At 45.2% G+C, this 11,990-nt stretch overlaps 1 protein-coding gene across 6 annotated transcripts in view; it reads left to right on the top strand.

Moving 5' to 3' along the window:
- The first annotated feature begins 259 nt into the window (after nucleotides 1-259).
- The window catches only part of PACSIN3 (protein kinase C and casein kinase substrate in neurons 3), a 29,036-nt gene continuing 17,305 nt past the window's right edge, over nucleotides 260-11,990 (top strand). The window contains exon 1 of one of the 6 annotated variants that reach the window (XM_044436916.1): nucleotides 260-593. The gene's annotated coding sequence lies outside the window, so the exon portion shown is untranslated. Of the gene's footprint in view, nucleotides 594-958; nucleotides 1,116-5,491; nucleotides 5,522-11,990 lie in introns of those variants that run through there. The other 5 variants (XM_044436910.1, XM_044436917.1, XM_044436915.1 and 2 more) reach the window with 5 other exon arrangements.

Genomic DNA, 11,990 nt, shown 5'->3' with positions numbered 1-11,990 from the left:
CACTCTCCACATGGGCAGAAGTGCTCCCACTGGTATGACGTCCCAGGCCTGATCCTTGCCTTCGCAACCTGGTTGCTTCCGGAGCTCAGCCCAGGTTGCGGTTAGACTAATATCCCGCCCAGTTGCTGCTGCTGCTGGGCAGCGCCTTGGTTCATTCCCAGAGCGGCAGCAGGCTAATTGGATCAAACGCTCCCTCCCTTCCCCGGACCCAAGAGGGTGGAAGCAGCTCGAGCTCTCGGGCGCCCGCTCGAGCGCCCGCCTCCCCGCTAGGCCTTCTTTATCTAGAGTTCTCCTGCAACGTCCCCTTGCAGGTCCGCGGGGGTCTGCCTAAGTCCGCCCACTTCCAGAGAGGCGGGCCGGCGCCCCTTCGCCGCACGTCCTGCAGCTTGAAATAGGGGGAGGGGCGACAGAGCGCCGGCTCTAGCGCTGGAGCGAGCGGTGGCGCAGGAGGGAGGCCAGCGGATTGATACGGGCAGGCGGGGTGGGCTGCCAAGGCGAAAAACGGTGCCTTTCTCCGCGAGACCGCCTGTTGCGCTCTAGACGGGCCCCGAGACTCTGCGAAGCGCGAGTCTCCAGAGCAGCCCCTTGGAGAGGTAAGTCTCTTAGTAACCTTCTCTCTGCGGGGCTCGGCTTCTTTGCGGCGTCTCCAGGAGCCGAGTATCTCTCTGGGGGCGGGGGTGAGCCGCTGGGAACTGGCTTTCCCGGGGCGGGAGGGCGAGCGAGGATGCCTCACGCGCGCCGCTCCTTGGACCCGTTCCCCAGCCAGGGCTGGGGCGCCCAGTTCCCCCTCGCTCGCTTTCCAGGCTCGCTCCGGCGAGGCGCGCGCCCTCGCCGAGTGAGTCGGGGAGACAGAGCGGGATTGTCCTCGTCGAGCGCGCAGCTGCAGCTTCCCGGGTCGACCCAAGACCGACGGCGGAGTCTCTGCTTCTTCTCCGGACCAGGGCGCCGGCGGGCAGAGCTGAGGATTTCCAGCATCCTCCTCGTGGAGAACGGCGCAGTCCGCTCCTCGGGCAGTGTGCGTGGGTGGGAGCGAGTCCCTCGTTTAGGCGGGCCGAGCGATTTGGGCGCCCGCGCCTCTCTCTGCGCACATTCCTTCCGCAGGGCCGTGTGGGCAGGTAGGGAGCAAAACAGCCGCGGTCCTGCGCCAAAACAGCCACACCCACCTCATGATCTCTGCGGGACAGACACACGCACACGCACGCACCCATTGCAGGTTCTGAGACATTCAGAGCGAATGAATTAGCTCAGCATTACTTTACTTGCTCGCGCCCCTTCGTTGCCTTTAACTTAGGCGATGACTTTGGGGTGGGGGTCCTCGTGCTGGAAGCTCGCTTCTTTACTTGGGGTTGAATGTGGGGTGGGCGAGGAGACATATGGTGGCGGCAGAGCTTCCTTGTGACGGTTGTGGGACCAGCCGCTCCCCGGGCTGAACCTCGAAGGCCCTGCAGTGGAGTTGGGCAGTGCCTTTTATTAAAGGGAACCGCTACCCCTCGTCCGTGCCCCCTCCCTCCCAGGAGCCACAGTGTAACATTCTGGATAAAAGATCCAGAAACAAAGCTCCATAATGTCTAGTTAACCATCTGAATGAGATTTGCTCCAGTGGGAAGCTAATGTAGCTCCTTCAGTTTCAAGCCAAGCAAAAGGAACAGTGGCCTGACCTAATAAGCTCACAATGCAGTAGTTATTTCATGTTATGACAAACTTTGAAGGGGCTTTGAAAACAATGCTTTGGCCTCCTTTTGAATTCCTAGGTTTGGGCATGGGCTTAGAGGCCAGAGATTTTAAAGTTGGTAATGTGAATGGGAAGAGGCACTCCATTTAATGGAAAAATCTGGATAAGATGTACAACAGTGTGGCAGAGGCTGGTAAGAAAGCAAAGTGTGAGATGGCTTCCAATAGGAGCTTATACACAAATACAATTGAAGAAGCCAATCCTTGGCCTATGATATTGGCGCGATGGTACACAGACGTCTGCAATATCTCCTACAGTCTTGCAGCAGTAGGTCAAGTGGAAAACAAGCACCCCTTATGATGCTGAGGAAACCTCTGTAAATGTGTGGCTGAGAGGCATTTGGTTGAAGACTGAGGTAAAGGCAGGCAGACGCCAGAGGTTGCATTCTTGGTCTGTGTTATCTAGTTTCAGGGATTTTGGATTACTCTGATCATGAAGGAAAGAGGCTCTCTATGCTCTGCTGACATTCTTGCACAAGGAACTTAATACTGATTTGGCGGACAGAAAATGCCATCTGTGGTTTGTCCTTTCTTGGCCACAGAAGAGGTCAGAAGCTCCTTAAAAGAAATGTCAGAGGAGCTTTGCACATTGTAGAAACTGTGAACCAGTTGAACAGCTTTCTGTGCCAGCTACATTTTCCTTGCTGGTTCCTTACTTGTTGCACTTAGCAAGATCTATTTTGTTGAAGAGTTCACCTAAGGGAGGAGGAGGAAAGCCACGAATAGCTTTAAAAGCACTTTTCTAAATTTCTCATGTCTTTCAAAGATATTGAAAGATGCCAAAGTCAAACATGAGCCTGGTTGTATTGAAATATCTGATGTTTTGGTGGTGATTAGTAATATAAACCTTCCAGAGTATTTCCCATCTTGGTAAAGAGTTAAAATCTTGCTTTAAAAAGAATATGCTCATTTGCTGGACCTGATTTCTGGGTGGAGCTGGAATGGAATTTCTTCTTGTGTGTTGCACAACAAGATGCGTTATGGCTCTGTGGGGACTTGTTTTGCCTTTGGGTCTCCTGAAAGTAATGATTATTGGAAATGTATACTTGGTTTAATATACCACAAATGCTAGTTAGGAAGTAGAAATGTATCAAGTGTGCTGCAGGTATGTGTGTTTCTGCCCTCAGTACCTGTATCAGGTGCAATTTCTTGGTAGAACTCTTTTGAATGCAAATGCATAGCACTCCTTCAGCATCCCAGATACAAGTACATAGCACCCTTTCAAACATCCCAAGTACAAGTGGGACATGCTACTCCTCAGATCAACACAGGTTAGGCACTCCTTGTCTTCTAGGTGTGGAGGCCCAGTTGATCCTAGATGCAAGCTGTCTTCTCTGTAACTCTACCATTCTGACTTTTATTCCTTGGAGAATCCCAGCAATGTCTTCAGTATATGAGAATAACTAGAATAGGAACACTGGCTCTTTGAAATGTGGGATTTCACAGAGTTAACCAGCCTAGCTCTTTTCGTCACCACATCTGCAACATTTGTTAATAGTAAACAAGAAAAGCTGTTATTGAAAACAGAGGGAGTAAGGAATGTGGAGCAAATATATTCAAAAGAAATAAAACCAAACCTAGACTGTTACAGGGAAACAAGATAACATGAGGCATACTAAATGGTAAGGAGCCCAGATACTGATCAGTGTTCTCTGCTAGTCCAGGACTGGAGCTTCACAAGAACCCTGCACGTTGGTGTTATCACATAGTTACCTCAAGTGGACTGTGCTAGTGGTCTTGCATTTGTAAATCCCACAAGCAAATGGAATATACTGATCTAAGTCAGATTTCTTTTTCCCTGTTGAAGCAACATTTTGGTTCCATTCACCAGGTCTGATGTAAAACAGTGGTTTGATTAGTTTTGCTTCAAATGCTATCTTCAAGCACAGGTTGATTAGCAGGAGTTGAGGAGATGAGTTTCCCATCGGTTATAGGGAAAAGTCAGAGTTCCTGCTCTTGGGATAGTTGGGAGGCTATGGTGGCCCCAGAGGCCGGCCTCAGATTATATACTTGGCTCAACAGTTCTAGCAGGTTACATGTTAGAGTTCTGAACCAGTTTGGGAATAATGATTTGTGGATAGAAGAGATTATAATCATTCTATTATCATAGATAGGTTATTACACAGTTGATATTGAAATTGTGACCACTTTCAGTTCCCACAGGGATAGAAGACCTATTGTTATGGTTTGTCTTGACATAGCTGATAGAGCCAGAAGATTTCCCGAGGTCTCTGGGGAGTTTCCAGAAGACTTAGCACTGCTCTTACTGAAGCCTATGACTGGTTTCAGATAATACAGAAACTCACACTCAAGGGTTGAGTGTGGGTTGTTGTTGAAACTTGAGTTATTGTGGTACCTGAAATAGCGGCACTAACAAGCCATGGTTTGTTAAGCATAAACTACCCCAAGGAGAACCCATGGCTTGTTATTGGGTTGTGGACTGTGGATTGTTGACCATGGTTTGTTAGCTAGGCTAGGTTCAAACAGCATAATAATCCTTGCTGTGACAGCAACCCACTGTCTAGCAATAACTTGCACTTAGCCCTCGAGTGTTGATGATTGTGTAGTCTGAACCCAGCCCATGTATTTGTCTGGAACAAGAAGATTTTAGGGCCATTGATAAAATTATGCCCAAACATCCGCAATAATAGGACTGTGCTGGCTCCCTGGTTTTCTGGAGAGGTTCAGGCAATTACATGGTTAGGTCAACAACTATCAGAACGAGGATGATCAGACACAGGTGAGAAACAATTACAGGGTTTAGTCTGTGGTAGTTACACTGGCAAAAAAGTCATTTCTGTGCCACCATTGTACCTATGGAATGCTGGACAAGTGAACCTTTCCCATGCAGTGAAGAATTTTCTACATTTTACATAAAGTATCAGTTAAAGAAATCTATGAATATTCTCTGAACTCACTTACATTTTGCTTTGTAGATAAAAGCCATTCATTCTGACTGAAAGGTTATGATTTTGTCAGAGATGGATGATTCTGGAGCTCCAAGTCCTGCAGTATTAGTTATGTTCAGCTTGTGTGACCAAAAGATGTAGAAAAGCTGCTTAGAAGGTTGTGGCCTATTAGTTACTCTTTGGATCCTTGCCCTTCCTGGCTAAAAGTAATGAATCCTTATTTGAGAGGACGCATAGCACCAGCAGCCTTTAAAAAGGGAGTGATGAGATTGCAATTGAAAAAAGTCTAACTTGGACCCTGTGATCTTGGCTCATTTCTGTCTGTATCTCAAGTTACATTGTTAAGCAAGGTCTTGGGGAGGTTGGTGGTATCTCAACCTCAGGCAGTCTTGGGTGAGCCTGGTTATTTAAATCCGTTCCAAATCTAATTTTCAGCCTAGTCATGGTTCAGAAACAGCTGTAGCTCCCTGTTTGATGAAAGCGTCAGCCTGCAGCAACCAGCTATCTTCATGTCCTGAGAATGTCTGTGAGTCCCACATACTGCCCAGAGGCATCCACGGGAAAAGAAGAGGGCCTCTAATAACCCCCACTTTGCTTTGAGGTGATCTCTGCTGCCATTGAGAAACTCTGCTGTTGTTTTTAAAACTAGGAATTAAAAATGAGGGGGTAGAGCAGCTTAGCAGACACTTTGATATCCAAAGGTGCTATAGAACCTGTAGGTGCCATGCTGCCTACATTATGCTTTTCAACATTCCTGTTAAGCTGCTGGAAAAAATCATCTGGAGGCAGTGCTGTAAGCTTACTAATGGCATGCACCTCTACTTTCCTAGTTTTACTGATTCCAGGAAGGGTGTTGAACTCCTGAACAGGATTCTAGAGAGGTAAGAGTGAATTAACTGAAATTTAATCTCAACAAGATGGAACTACTGCAAGTGGGAAGATGGCAGTTCTGAGTAGAAACACTTTTCTGGCTTTAAAAAGGGATGCACACTCCCTGGAAAACTGATTTTGCAGTTCAGAATCTATCTATAGAACTACAAGTGACTGTGGCAGCCAGAACTGTTATCATCTGAGGCTGGCACGCTAATGGGGGCTTGGTTCCCCCACCAGTGCTGAGGTCATGTGTATGCTGTCAACAAAAGCCACAATTCCATGTACTTGTTTGCCTTTTATAAATCATACAATACGTGCATGCTTTGTGCACTGTGCCCCCTAACAATCAGTTGCTTGGCATGTGGACTCTGATGGAAACTGTGAAGTAGTAATCTATCCTGTTTTAGCAAACACTGCCATGTGACTTTCCAGAAGGGGGAAACATATGTTGTTGAAGCATTCTTTTCGCCTTAAGGTTCTGCCTTGAAATGACTGATGCATTCATCTATTTCCCATCCACATTTGGAACGTGTTACTAATATATACCTGGAGTACCTTTAGCTATATAAAATGTCTTTTCAGTTCTAATGCCAGTTTCTTCCTCTTTTTACTGCAGTCTTTTGTGGGAAATGCTGTTTTTCTAGCTGGAGAAAACCAGTTTGAGTCCTTCATTCCTAATATGCCAAATGATCTATAGTCCACTTAGAACAATGGCCCTTCCATCCAGCGAGTGAGAAGAAAAGCAAGTCTAATCTATGTGTAATGAAAGAGATTGCCAATATAAACAGCACTTTGGCATAAATAACTTTCTAGATAGTGATTGTTGTTGTACATAATCAAATAATTCATAACTGAAAACTCAATTTTATTTTAAATTTATATACCACTTTATCTGCTAGAAAGCTGTTAAGGCAGTATACAGGGATTTAAAACTCTATAGCAATAAAGCAAGAACAGTAGAATCAATATTTTATTAAATCAACAAAACACTACACATTTTAAAAAGTTAAATTGAAAAGATGTGTTTTTATTCCCTTTCTAAAGGCCAAGAGAGTATGAGGCAATCACAATTGAGCCTAGATGGTAATATGCTCTTTCCTAGCCACTTCTTTCTCCCAACTGCCTCGTGTTGGTAATTCCTGGCTTTTGTCCATTCTCCCCATGCACAGCATTCTGAAAAGTTGAAATGTTTCTTCTGAGACTTAGTTGCTGAAGTAAATGCTTTAAGCTAAACCATACTGGTATCTTTTGTGATGTCAACCCTGCCACATTTGCTCTTGACCTTGCCCCATGGCCTCACCGATCACTGGAATCCAGCCCGAGAGCAACTCTGCAATTGAATTCAGTCTTCAGACTGAAAGGTGTTCCTCTGCTCTATTCAGTCTATAAACACTTGCAGCTGTATGGCTTAAAACAAATGGCAGGCATGTTAAGGTTGTTGTTTAGACACAAAGTCATGCCTGACCCATCATGACCCCATGGACAACATTCCTCCAGGCTCTCCTGTCCACCAGCATCCCTCAGAGTTCACCCAAGCCCACACCCACTGCCCCAGTGACTCCATCCAGCCACCTCATCCTCTGCTGTCCCCTTTTCCTTTTGCCATCAATTGTTCCCAGCATCAGGGTCTTCTCCAGTGAGTTGTTCTTGCTCACATGTTGAGGTACACACATTATATTGTGTATAATTAAGAGCATAATTCAGTGCCTTGTTCAATGCTTAGCCATGGACTTGCTGCTTGACCTTGGTAAGAAATGTTACACTTTTCATCCATCTCTCTTACCCCATTTGCAATATAGGGATAATATTAGCTGGTTGAAAGTTTTGTTGCAAGGATTACTGAGAGGATGCGGGTAAAGAGCTTGAAAGGACAAATACAAAGCAACTGGAAATTTAGGTGCTCCTACCAACCTGTAGGCAATGCAGAGCAATTCACTTAACAAATTTAACCCTCTGGCCTTATAATCTGCTAAATGACATCTGAGAACAAAGGATTATATAGGCTTCTACCCATTCTTAAATTTTCACTTTCGTGTGACCTCCTGAAGATCTTTAACAAACCTTCCTATTTTAGATCCTGCAGGACACAGATCTTGTCTTAACTTGTGAGGTATGCAGAAGATGGCCAGCCTATTAGAGGACCTCATTTGCATTGCATGGTGGGCTGCAGAAGCAAAAGCTAATACTCAACAGTGTAAATATGAAGAAAAGCACCCTTAAGGCAGTACTTTGTCTTTACCCATGCAGTACCTAGCCATTTTCTGGTGCAGTTTTGATGTCAGTGAGCTCAGTTAGGTCAGTACTAGTAAATTGACATGGCACCTCATTATCAGGCAGTGTTAGCAGAACTGGGTAGAAGCAACTGTTTAGGAGGCAGACTGAGTGATCAGTACTGGTCTCAGCAACCGCTTCTGCACAGATGGGACAAATGTTAGCAGCATAGATGACTAGCTAATGGGGCAGCCAGCCAACTTTTTCACCTTTCCCTTTTCCTACCAGAAATAGCAAATACCCATGTAGTATGTCAGTGTGAAGGTTAAAACAGGGAGGGCCAACTTCTATATTCTTGGGGGCAACTCTGTGTCTGGATGGTGGGCTGGAGCCAGAAATTTACTTGGCAGATCAGTCTGAGCTCCACTGGTCTTCAGTTGGTGCCACCTAATCAGAAGGACATCAGAAGCATGGGCCATAGAGCCAAGACTCTCTGCTCTCTCTGGCTTTGATGTGTAGCCATGTAAAATCTCACAGCTTGTGCAGTTCTCAACCCTCTGTGTGTTGAATGGACAAAGAGGGCTAGCTGTGTTTCCCCTAGAATTCATCAGAAAGTTGGAAGTAAGACAAAAAACTGGAGGGTCAATTTGGGACCCTGGAAGGACCACTTGTGGTTCTCTACCCTTGTAACAAGAGGTTTGTGAGCTAATCTTTCTGTGACCACAGGATGAAGTGGCATTTTGTCAGTGTCATCAATGTACATATTCCCTCTCTGCTTCTGCAAATAAGATAGAATTAAAATTGAGGTACCTAAAACAATGTAATGCAGTTTATTCCCTTTAAAGTACATTCTAGAATGTTTATTAGTGTACATACTGAAAATTAAAATAATCTTGGTTCCAACAGATTACCACTGGGTTCAGAGGTATCCTCAAGTATGTGCAGTTAAGTTTATTATTGGGTGATCACAGTAAGCCACCAAGATAAAAAGCCACCCTGGCTTGGTTGTTTGCTCATGGAGTAGATCAGGCCCTCCGTGGCTTGCCATGGCTTATTTCTCCCTCAGTCCCCTTGCCAGCTCCTGGCATGTATCCTGGGTGCCTTTGTGGCAGAACTCCTTGTTTCCTTGGTCCCTGCATTAGCATCTTTTCAGCACTTGGTCTGCTGTGTTGCCAGCTACAAGGAACACTCCCTACCAACACCAACTTCATCAGCTTGCCAAATAGAATTAATTTTCTGAGCCCTTGTGAAAGCAGCAATGTCTTTGCAAACTTAAAAAACAAAAAATGACATCATACTGATACACCCCTTTTGTCAATGCCCTTGTCAATTTCATCCTCCACTTTGATGCTTGCCTTTCCAGCAAACATCTTTTCTTTTTAAAGGCTGTTTCATCTACTGAAGTAAAAACACCAGCCCAAAATATGTCTGCCTTCTGTAGCCACCAGCCAGTTTCAGATCTCCTCCACTTTCATGACTGTCACTTCTCCCCACTGATCTCTATTGTTAGTTATCAGATATGAGCTACAGGGCAGTGACAGGGACTGGTAAAGATTCATAGATTTCAAGACAAAGCAGGGAGTGAGGGGGATCTTCAAAAAATATATGCATTTCAAGGGGATCTGCATACAGACATGCAGATTTCAAAGCAGACTAGTGAGAAGGATCCACAAATACACAACTTGAGGCAATGCAGTGAGTGGAATTGATAAATATACAGAAATTGCATGGCAGAGCAGTAAAGTGGAGGGTGGCATGCATATTTCTTAACCACAGACTTTTGAATGTGTCACTTGTGCAAGCCTGAGAAGTTTAAGGTTGTGAACATGTTCAGGACACTTTCTAGTGTGTTTTCTTTTTGATTTTAGGTGCAGGGGATTGAGCACACTGAAAGTTTGAGACAGGATGGTAGCAAGATTGCATGTAGTGATGGGTTTTAACTACTCTTGCTGGGTAGCTCTCAGGCCATTTCCAACAACCCACAATGAAGTTGCCTTGCTTAGTTCACAACAAGCCACCATGAACAACTCAAGAACAAACTGGATTCTTGGGGTGGCCTGTTTGTGAAAAATAAACTGTCATGTGGAAAGCCATGCTAGGTTTGGATGCCTGATCACCCCACCATTGGTGGACATTCATGGATGGTTTGTCCTGTCATATGAATCAAACTGCACTTTCTGGGGTTTTAATACCTTTAAAAGGTAACTTTCTTGTTATGCTCTTTCATGTGAGAAAACTGAAAGAGAAAATATGTGCTTTCATGTGAGAAAACTGGAATGTTATGAAGATAATTTCTAATTGTTGAATATAAGAGTCAACAATTAAACTTCTAAAAATAATACTGAATACACAGGATTATAAATAATAGGTCTAGTTTCTTGTTAGTCAAAAGGATTGCCATGATGGTGTTTTTTTCCAGCTCAGCATTTGAAACGGTTAACCACTTAATGGGTTTTGCTTGAAGAAATCAACTCAGAAACAGAAAACAATTTTTTTCTATGAGATTCCCAATCATTTTTTTGCCCGCCCGCCCGCCCGCCCGCCTGCCCTCCCTCTCCCTCTCCCTCTCCCTCTCCCTCTCCCTCTCCCTCTCCCTCTCCCTCTCCCTCTCCCTCTGCAGTCTGCTTTGTTACCATCTGTGCTTGGGAGTGTGGGCTATAAAGCAAAAGTGCAGGGCAACCCTAGCAGCACTGAACTTGGAGGAGTTCTCTGCATATTCCTTGATAAAGGGTAGCTAATTCTTTGGAGTAAGAGATGATACACTGTGGCAAACTTCTAAGGGAAAGTGGACACCTACATTTACAGCTATTTTTATGTGTACCTCCAGGCTTTTACAGCATGTGTTCTCTTTGCTGCTAAGGATTCCCCAAAAGGCTTTTTTAACTCCAGGCTGAAGTCCATCTAAGTCCAGCTGTGCCAATGCCATAGACTGCTGTTCTACTAAAGCTCAGGCCTTTCTATAGACCTTTTTGTTGTTGTTGTTGTTGTTGTTGTTGCTAGTCACAAAGTCGTGACCGACCCATCGGGACCCCATGGACAAAATTCCTCCAGGCCTTCCTGTGCTCCACCATCCCCCGGAGTCCACTTAGAGAGAGCCAGTTCTCTGACCATCTGCTGTGTGCAGCTGACATCTAAATGGTTATGTTCATGAACAGACTTAATGAGCCAAAACTAGAATCATATTGAGAACCAGTATCTACCTACCTATATATTATATTTATATCCCGCCCTTTTTCCTTTCCAGGAACAAAAGGTGGCTTACATAATTCTCCTCCTCCTCTCAGTCTTATCCTCACAACAACACTGTGAGGTAGGTTGGGCTGAGAGTCTGTGACTGGCCCAGTTAGCTCCATGGCTGACTAAGTCCTAGTCCCACACTCTTAACCACTATACCACACTGGCTCTCTCATCTCCATGACAGAAGGCTAAAGAGCTGGTAGGTAAAATAAAATCTGGGATTAGCGAATTGTAGAGAATACAGGCTAGTGCTCCATTTAGAAATGGGCTGAGTCGGTGAAAGTGCATGGAGAGAAGCAGTGTGCTGCCAAAGGTAGCTGCCTGCAATGACTTCTGAAAGTGTGCCTATCAAGACTGGCAATTACATCAACAGAAACTCAGTTCCAGTTGAAAGGGTTTGCTGCAAGCCAAGTTTGGGTTGTCCAGACAACTAATGCTGGTGGCATTCTTCCCCTTGGGTCTATGAGCTCCTCCACAGTTTTTGAAAAGTGTCTTTACTGCTCTGTCATTAGTTTAGCTTAGCTTTCTCCCTAGCATGCTCTGTGAAGGTGCGCATGGAGGACATCCAGGCAAACAGACTTCCATGTGTCCTGAATTGATCTAGTTCAGGAAAAGCTTTGCCATTTGGTTCTGCTGATCACTGGGCTGGAGGGGAGAAAGGGGGGGGGGAGGTATTACAGTACTGAGTCCCCCTTAAGCCAGTTATTGGTAGTATGTAGCAGTCACTGTACTCCAAGCTGGGTGGATCACATGATGATCTGTGTTTAAAGGCACTACTTGCAGGGGAATAAAAAAATCTCTTATTACTGATTCTTGATCAATGCACAGAAAGATTGGAACAGATACACAGGGATGCCTGTGCTTCCCAAGAGGGAGGTGTTGAGTGGGCACTAAGGGCCAGGTCCCAGGTGAGATGAAGGGCACCTCCAATAAGAGATGTGCCACTTTGCTTTCCAGAACATGGCTCTGAGTAAATGGGATTGTCAGAACAGTTGTTTCATTCCATATGCTAACCTAGCCTTGGGATGT

The sequence above is a fragment of the Varanus komodoensis genome, unplaced genomic scaffold (genome assembly GCF_004798865.1).
Source record: "Varanus komodoensis strain SLA01 unplaced genomic scaffold, ASM479886v1 scaffold3, whole genome shotgun sequence".
Lineage (NCBI taxonomy): Eukaryota > Metazoa > Chordata > Lepidosauria > Squamata > Varanidae > Varanus > Varanus komodoensis.
The sequence above is the reverse complement of the archived record's forward strand: the minus strand, read 5'-3'. Positions and strand labels throughout refer to the sequence as shown.